Source organism: Vicugna pacos, unplaced genomic scaffold, assembly GCF_048564905.1.
Source record: "Vicugna pacos unplaced genomic scaffold, VicPac4 scaffold_19, whole genome shotgun sequence".
NCBI lineage: Eukaryota > Metazoa > Chordata > Mammalia > Artiodactyla > Camelidae > Vicugna > Vicugna pacos.
Genome location: NW_027328740.1, coordinates 133777 through 143279, shown reverse-complemented (window position 1 = coordinate 143279; position 9503 = coordinate 133777). Strand labels below are relative to the sequence as shown.

Below are 9503 nucleotides of genomic sequence, written 5' to 3'. Positions count from 1 at the left end.
TAAATTCTATTAAATTTTTAGAGACTGCAAATGAGATATCAACACAATGTCAAAACTGGGGTCTTCGGACAATCCCTCCCACCACGGCTGTATAGAAACAAAGAGATAAAAAAAAATCACATTTCCGTGAAATGTATCTGGAAAGTGTTGATTCATCGATGCCCAGTTGACAGAGAAGCAGTGCAACCTGCGCTCACTCGCTCCCATGAACACAGCAATGGAAACATCCACTCACCCAGCCCTTGGCACAGGACACTTGCCGAAAAGAGGCCTGTTACTTCCAAAGACAGGATGAGGCCTCAGAACACCTGGAAGCAGGAGAAGGAAAAGCAGGGAATGGATACCAGTGCATGGTCTGAGCCCTGTTGATGGAGCAGTAAAGGTGAAACTCTCTTTAACTTGGACGCACACTCTCAAGCGGACAGGAGACATGGGATTGAAGGTGATGCGCTGAGTGTTAGAAGAGTGCACAGCAGATGCTTGGCTGACAGAACGCAAAGAATCCAGTGCAAAATATCCCCACAGTTGATTCTGAGACCAAGCTCCGAGCTGCCAAATTTGAGGTAGCAGAGGCAGCGTTCAGGGAGGGATAGGGCTACGGATGATGGCACACGCTGAGTCTCAGGGATCTGGAGTGCGTTGTGGGATGTGGTGGGTCCTATCAAGAGAGCAAACCGACCTGTGACCCCAATGAGCAAGCAACCACCCTGGCGCACGCAGTTGAAATTATCGATCTGTCCCATGGCCACACCCAGTGCATCTGCAGGACCAGAGACCAATTTGGCATTTTGCCAATAGAGCATGTGTGGGGCTGAATCAGAGATATTGTGCATCGGGTCTGAGGGATCCAGGGGGCCTTGGGTTTGAATTCAGAATGAAAAGCCTTAGGATCTGCTACATTCAAAACCTGGGCTGTGATTATGGTTTGGTTTGAGGCACAGGATGTGCAACAGCTCTGTGGTTGCCTTCGTGCACCCGTACCACAAGTATGAGTGGACAAGGAAGTGTGGTCCAAGACCACAGCGTGAGAAGAGGAAGGATTTCCTTCAGTTTATCGCTCAAAAGCGGATGCTACATTTTGGATGGCACCGGCACGGTTCGGCAGCGAGGACACCAAGTTCGGGCTGCGGGATCATTCCAGCAGGCCCTGATGTGTGACATCCATAGATATGCTTCCACTGGTGTTTCTGTAGACAGAGAAGCTCTTGGAAGAACTGGTTTCAGTGGGACATTCCCGTGGAACTACAAAGCACAAGCGCACTCACACTCTGCTCTTCTAGAAACACTCCAAAATAACATAGAGTAGAATGCAGAGCTGAGAACCTTTAGAAGCTCCATTTCCACCAGAGGAAGTGTCCTGTGCTCTTTCAGATTTGTGAGATAAGCGTAATCAAAATGAGGTTATCCTAATCGAAATAGTATGGGGGGTTCATCACAACAAAGGCAACACCAGCAATTGGAGATAGACCAGACAACACACACAGGAACAGGACATGGCATCAATGTCTAGGAAAATTTGTCCTCACAGAAATCCCATGCAATTGTGTAGAGCCAAGAGTCTAAAGTTTTCACTTAACCAAGCCCTAGAAGTCTACATTAGATACCCGAAATTACCTGACCAGTAGAGATGAAGAAATACAGTAAAAGGAAAAGGAAGTACCATTTTCAGTTCCAAAGAGATTGAAGGCCCTAAAGATAAGCTTTCAGACAACTAGACTGCAAAACGCTCTCCAGAGCAAGTATTGAAAATGGAGGTGAGGGAAACACTGAAGAACAACAGTGTCTCAGAATCACAAAAGGCAGAATACCAGAAAAGGGGAAGAGAAAGCCTAAAGACGAGCTAAATAATATCATAAAACTCAGTGGATGAGAAAATATCAGGGCTAACATTCCGTCCTAAGCAGACTAGATACTGCAGAGGGACGCGTGAAAGTTTTTGAAGACAGGGGAACAGAAATCCCTCGGTCAGAAGCACACATAGGAAAGCAAGTGCAAACCTTTGAAAACATTGCTGTTGAATCCTGGTTTAAGACAAGGCATGAAAGACTATAATTCGAAAGAGTCCCAGATGGAAAAGCAAGAGATAAAGAAACAAACAATGTTTGAAAAGTTATGTGTAGAAAAATCAGACTGAAACTTGCTGAAAGCCAAGATAGAATCATCTAGGCGAATTCAGGAAGTACACAGCGTCCAAAAGAGGTGGAATCCCAATAGACTTAGCAGCAGCTGTATGATCCAAATCAACAAAGTTCATGAGCATCCCAGTGATTTAAAATGCGCCTGGAGGAAAGCAACATAGTCACAAGAGAACCTCCAGAGGGGTTTCAGCTGCTATCTCAGCAGCAATATTGCAGGACAGGGAGGAGTGCCAGGACATAGACCATAGCTTGAATGGCAAAATGCTGCCATCTAGGGTAGCCTATGCCACATGACCACCATTTCTAATAACAGCAGAGCTAGAGAATGCCACAGACCTGCAAATCTTAAAAGAATTCAGCAGTTCGAAACTTATCCTAAAAGAAAGGTTGAGAATTCTCCCCTGAAGGGATAAGCAGCAAGATGAAATGGAAAGAAGAAAACCCTTGTTGGAAATGCAAGAAGAGCATGAGTGGAAAAGAAGAAACAAGAAGAAAGCAAGGAGGACATCAAAACCCTAAAGATGGGAGAGGGAAGCAGGAAATCATAGGGGATTGGAAGCACTATCTTAAGGGAGTCAGCTTATATGACTCTCTGTTGGAAGCAAACGGAGAGATGCATGGCCTGACGTGTTTGCAAAACAAACGAGAAGCAGACCAAGAAAGAATCAAACAAACAAACAACACAAAAAGGGTAGGGTAACATGAATATTCAAAAGAAATTACTCAAGGTGATGTCAAGGATCATTCAGTACGCATCGACCCAGTATCGCGGCTTGAATGTACTCAGCACACCTGTATTCGGAAATCAGAGGCGTGCATTTATATTCGTAAATATTGTTTCATATGAGCATATCGTGACCTAACCCAAATGCCGATTAGGAATCCAATGGATTCCTAGTCCGTGATATAGACTTGCAAGTCTTCCAACAGGATGAATGAATGCCATATTCTACACTACGTCGAGAAGAAATGGCACAAGCCTATAACAAGGAAAAGTAGCTCCGCAAAAGTGTACTAAGATCAAAAGAGACAGGCAGTAAAGTGCACATTGGGGATTGTATCATTCCTAGGAATTTCAGCCCCCTTGAAACAAAGGGATAGATGTCCCGTGAATGCGGGTGTTTCAGCAGAAATCAACCGACGGCTATGTATTGCGGGTGTGCCCATATTACAGGAACAATACTTTCCCTTAGTGGGTCTCTGTGTACTGTGAACTGTTAGAAAGTTTAAAGACGTGTGAAACATTCAACTGAAAATGGACACACTTCCCTCCGTTGCTACAGTGCATACAGATCTGAACAAAAGGAAAGAGGGAAGAACAAAGGCCCATGGGACGCTAGTGGGTAGAATCACATTTACCTTAGGAACCTCTCGTCGGATGCAGCCCCTCCCCCAACACTGACAAGATGCAGCAGCCATTGGGGATGGCAGTTAGCGGTTGGATTCCAGGTGGAATGTTGGTGTGTACCGCGAGGCTTGTTGTGGCTGGTGGATCCTAGGTAACCGGGCAGAGTTCTGTGGGTGGATCAGTGCGATGGAGGGGCTGCCGCCCTCTGTGGAGCTTGGCTTAGGTCTTTGGTCCGGGAAGCTGTGTCAGTTCGAGATACTGCTGCTGCCCAAAGACCTGAGTTCACGGGTCAGTTTCCAGAACCTGAAAGGGCAGACAGTGGAAGATCTGCCTGTCTTCAGCTTACTGGAGAGGCTCCGAGGTCCTTTCAGACTTGCCCAGTCCTGTTGAAGTCGACTTTATGGGAGACACGAAGAGAAGCTGGCCGAAAATATGGCTGCACGGATTGAGGAGAGATGCGAACACATTGATGAGAGATGTTCTGCTACAATAGAGAATACTGGCCTGGAGACAGCTGTAGAGGATAGCAGGCTCGAAAGGCATTCATGAGACATATTGAACCTCGCTGATACTAGCAGAAACATACGGAGGGCCACCGTGGACTGGAGGAAGTTCCTCAATTCTCTGCTCCAAGAACGGGTCCAAGATCTCTGACGTCTAAAGAGAAGAGATGGCAGAGATGATAAAAACGCTCATGTTCTTGAAAGAGGTCAGATAATCCACACGACCCAAGGGGCAATTCCAAGCCATTCAGATCAAAGTGCACCAAGCCCAGGTAAGCCTTTTCCCAGGTTTGGGCCTAGCTATCAAGCACTTGCTCTTCCCTCCCCTCCACTCAGGCATCCATTTTGAGGGATCAGTACCTGAGCTGCAATGAAGCCAGTAAGAGAAGAGCAAGCCCCTCCTAGAATCAGAGTTCCTCTAGCTTCATCCTCTGTGAACAACAGGGAACCCCATAAAGGTCAAATACTCTCGTATGAAATAGATAGGAATTGAATACTTAGCTCCCACAAAGAAACGATGGCCTTCCGCTAGATTCAGCAAATGCTGGGTTCATGTCTTCTCTGGGGTGAAGGGAGTGTGGTAAGTGAGGGGAATCTTTGACTGAACTTGAATCTGTATTAGGCCTCCGTTTTTCAAGACAGTCTAGGTACATATTACAAGTCAGATAGTGAACTGAACTGTAAAAGTCGCCAATGACATGAAAGACACAGCTTATGTGGACCGTCATTCAATTGAGTCAAGCCCCCGGGGGCAATCGATCATGGGGGTGCAGACTTGGTTGCATTCAAGTGCTTTACCCAACATGATCGGATGATTAAGCATTCTCATCACTGATAGAAGAACACCTGGTTCTCAGTAGCCTAGCATAGCTGCAGCAGGTTTCTCATAGCTATAATGCCTCTAGGTTCTTTGGATTCAAAGCTAAATGTATATATTTAGTTCGTTTCCTCTTGTATTTTCCTTGAGAGGGATGTTACACCTTGAAATGCCAACATTGACCAGTAGGTGTCATCGGGAGTAAAGGGCACCACATGCACAAGTGAATCCAAGCTTGGGGGTTATTTCATGTTTCCATTAGTTATTTCATGGTTCCTGTTGGTTTCGGAGGCTTCAACAGTAAAGAGTTGACATGACCCCTTTAAAAGTTCGGACTGCTAGTTTGCATTCTATCTGTCTATGTTTTCCTTAGAGCTGACAAAATGTTACCGAAATTGACAAGTCGGGCTTCTAGGTCGAATTAGTATGTTTCAGAAACTAACTTCATTTTCGTATAACTCCCAAAACATTTATATATATTCTATTAAATTTTTAGAGACTGCAAATGAGATATCAACACAATGTCAAAACTGGGGTCTTCGGACAATCCCTCCCACCACAGCTGTATAGAAACAAAGAGATAAAAAAAAATCACATTTCTGTGAAATGTATCTGGAAAGTGTTGATTCATCGATGCCCAGTTGACAGAGAAGCAGTGCAACCTGCGCTCACTCGCTCCCATGAACACAGCAATGGAAACATCCACTCACCCAGCCCTTGGCACAGGACACTTGCCGAAGAGAGGCCTGTTACTTCCAAAGACAGGATGAGGCCTCAGAACACCTGGAAGCAGGAGAAGGAAAAGCAGGGAATGGATACCAGTGCATGGTCTGAGCCCTGTTGATGGAGCAGTAAAGGTGAAACTCTCTTTAACTTGGACGCACACTCTCAAGCGGACAGGAGACTTGGGATTGAAGGTGATGCGCTGAGTGTTAGAAGAGTGCACAGCAGATGCTTGGCTGACAGAACGCAAAGAATCCAGTGCAAAATATCCCCACAGTTGATTCTGAGACCAAGCTCCGAGCTGCCAAATTTGAGGTAGCAGAGGCAGCGTTCAGGGAGGGATAGGGCTACGGATGATGGCACACGCTGAGTCTAAGGGATCTGGAGTGCGTTGTGGGATGTGGTGGGTCCTATCAAGAGAGCAAACCGACCTGTGACCCCAATGAGCAAGCAACCACCCTGGCGCACGCAGTTGAAATTATCGATCTGTCCCATGGCCACACCCAGTGCATCTGCAGGACCAGAGACCAATTTGGCATTTTGCCAATAGAGCATGTGTGGGGCTGAATCAGAGATATTGTGCATCGGGTCTGAGGGATCCAGGGGGCCTTGGGTTTGAATTCAGAATGAAAAGCCTTAGGATCTGCTACATTCAAAACCTGGGCTGTGATTATGGTTTGGTTTGAGGCACAGGATGTGCAACAGCTCTGTGGTTGCCTTCGTGCACCCGTACCACAAGTATGAGAGGACAAGGAAGTGTGGTCCAAGACCACAGCGTGAGAAGAGGAAGGATTTCCTTCAGTTTATCGCTCAAAAGCGGATGCTACATTTTGAATGGCACCGGCACTGTTCGGCAGCGAGGACACCAAGTTCGGGCTGCGGGATCATTCCAGCAGGCCCTGATGTGTGACATCCATAGATATGCTTCCACTGGTGTTTCTGTAGACAGAGAAGCTCTTGGAAGAACTGGTTTCAGTGGGACATTCCCGTGGCACTACAAAGCACAAGCGCACTCACACTCTGCTCTTCTGGAAACACTCCAAAATAACATAGAGTAGAATGCAGAGCTGAGAACCTTTAGAAGCTCCATTTCCACCAGAGGAAGTGTCCTGTGCTCTTTCAGATTTGTGAGATAAGCGTAATCAAAATGAGGTTATCCTAATCGAAATAGTATGGGGGGTTCATCACAGCAAAGGCAACACCAGCAATTGGAGATAGACCAGACAACACACACAGGAACAGGACATGGCATCAATGTCTAGGAAAATTTGTCCTCACAGAAATCCCATGCAATTGTGTAGAGCCAAGAGTCTAAAGTTTTCACTTAACCAAGCCCTAGAAGTCTACATTAGATACCCGAAATTACCTGAGCAGTAGAGATGAAGAAATACAGTAAAAGGAAAATGAAGTACCATTTTCAGTTCCAAAGAGATTGAAGGCCCTAAAGATAAGCTTTCAGACAACTAGACTGCAAAACGCTTTCCAGAGCAAGTATTGAAAATGGAGGTGAGGGAAACACTGAAGAACAACAGTGTCTCAGAATCACAAAAGGCAGAAAAGGGGAAGAGAAGGCCTAAAGACGAGCTAAATAATATCAGAAAACTCAGTGGATGAGAAAATATCAGGGCTAACATTCCGTCCTAAGCAGACTAGATATTGAAGAGGGACGCGTGAAAGTTTTTGAAGACAGGGGAACAGAAATCACTCGGTCAGAAGCACACATAGGAAAGCAAGTGCAAACCATTGAAAACATTGCTGTTGAATCCTGGTTGAAGACAAGGCATGAAAGACTAAAATTCGAAAGAGTCCCAGATGGAAAAGCAAGAGATAAAGAAACAAACAATGTTTGAAAAGTTATGTGTAGAAAAATCAGACTGAAAATTGCTGAAAGCCAAGATAGAATCATCTAGGCGAATTCAGGAAGTACACAGCGTCCAAAAGAGGTGGAATCCCAATAGACTTAGCAGCAGCTGTATGATCCAAATCAACAAAGTTCATGAGCATCCCAGTGATTTAAAATGCGCCTGGAGGAAAGCAACATAGTCACAAGAGAACCTCCAGAGGGGTTTCAGCTGCTATCTCAGCAGCAATATTGCAGGACAGGGAGGAGTGCCAGGACATAGACCATAGCTTGAATGGCAAAATGCTGCCATCTAGGGTAGCCTATGCCACATGACCACCATTTCTAATAACAGCAGAGCTAGAGAATGCCACAGACCTGCAAATCTTAAAAGAATTCAGCAGTTCGAAACTTATCCTAAAAGAAAGGTTGAGAATTCTCCCCTGAAGGGATAAGCAGCAAGATGAAATGGAAAGAAGAAAACCCTTATTGGAAATGCAAGAAGAGCATGAGTGGAAAAGTAGAAACAAGAAGAAAGCAAGGAGGACATCAAAACCCTAAAGATGGGAGAGGGAAGCAGGAAATCATAGGGGATTGGAAGCACTATCTTAAGGGAGTCAGCTTATATGACTCTCTGTTGGAAGCAAACGGAGAGATGCATGGCCTGACGTGTTTGCAAAACAAACGAGAAGCAGACCAAGAAAGAATCAAACAAACAAACAACACAAAAAGGGTAGGGTAACATGAATATTCAAAAGAAATTACTCAAGGTGATGTCAAGGATCATTCAGTACGCATCGACCCAGTATCGTGGCTTGAATGTACTCAGCACACCTGTATTCGGAAATCAGAGGCGTGCATTTATATTCGTAAATATTGATTCATATGAGCATATCGTGACCTAACCCAAATGCCGATTTGGAATCCAATGGATTCCTAGTCCGTGATATAGACTTGCAAGTCTTCCAACAGGATGAATGAATGCCATATTCTACACTACGTCGAGAAGAAATGGCACAAGCCTATAACAAGGAAAAGTAGCTCCGCAAAAGTGTACTAAGATCAAAAGAGACAGGCAGTAAAGTGCACATTGGGGATTGTATCATTCCTAGGAATTTCAGCCCCCTTGAAACAAATGGATAGATGTCCCGTGAATGCGGGTGTTTCAGCAGAAATCAACCGACGGCTATGTATTGCGGGTGTGCCCATATTACAGGAACAATACTTTCCCTTAGTGGGTCTCTGTGTACTGTGAACTGTTAGAAAGTTTAAAGACGTGTGAAACATTCAACTGAAAATGGACACACTTCCCTCCGTTGCTACAGTGCATACAGATCTGAACAAAAGGAAAGAGGGAAGAACAAAGGCCCATGGGACGCTAGTGGGTAGAATCACATTTACCTTAGGAACCTCTCGTCGGATGCAGCCCCTCCCCCAACACTGACAAGATGCAGCAGCCATTGAGGATGGCAGTTAGCGGTTGGATTCCAGGTGGAATGTTGGTGTGTACCGCGAGGCTTGTTGTGGCTGGTGGATCCTAGGTAACCGGGCAGAGTTCTGTGGGTGGATCAGTGCGATGGAGGGGCTGCCGCCCTCTGTGGAGCTTGGCTTAGGTCTTTGGTCCGGGAAGCTGTGTCAGTTCGAGATACTGCTGCTGCCCAAAGACCTGAGTTCACGGGTCAGTTTCCAGAACCTGAAAGGGCAGACAGTGGAAGATCTGCCTGTCTTCAGCTTACTGGAGAGGCTCCGAGGTCCTTTCAGACTTGCCCAGTCCTGTTGAAGTCGACTTTATGGGAGACACGAAGAGAAGCTGGCCGAAAATATGGCTGCACGGATTGAGGAGAGATGCGAACACATTGATGAGAGATGTTCTGCTACAATAGAGAATACTGGCCTGGAGACAGCTGTAGAGGATAGCAGGCTCGAAAGGCATTCATGAGACATATTGAACCTCGCTGATACTAGCAGAAACATACGGAGGGCCACCGTGGACTGGAGGAAGTTCCTCAATTCTCTGCTCCAAGAACGGGTCCAAGATCTCTGACGTCTAAAGAGAAGAGATGGCAGAGATGATAAAAACGCTCATGTTCTTGAAAGAGGTCAGATAATCCACACGACCCAAGGGGCAATTCCA

The 9503-nt window shown here is 45.8% G+C and overlaps 1 long non-coding RNA gene across 1 annotated transcript; it reads right to left on the bottom strand.

Annotated features, from left to right (window-relative positions):
* Positions 1 to 3987: 3987 nt before the first annotated feature.
* Positions 3988 to 8983, bottom strand: LOC140693201 (uncharacterized). Its single transcript, XR_012068916.1, has 3 exons — positions 8771 to 8983; positions 5517 to 5589; positions 3988 to 4143 (listed from the first exon to the last, which is right to left on the bottom strand). It is a non-coding gene; the product is annotated as an uncharacterized lncRNA (long non-coding RNA).
* Positions 8984 to 9503: the final 520 nt, after the last annotated feature.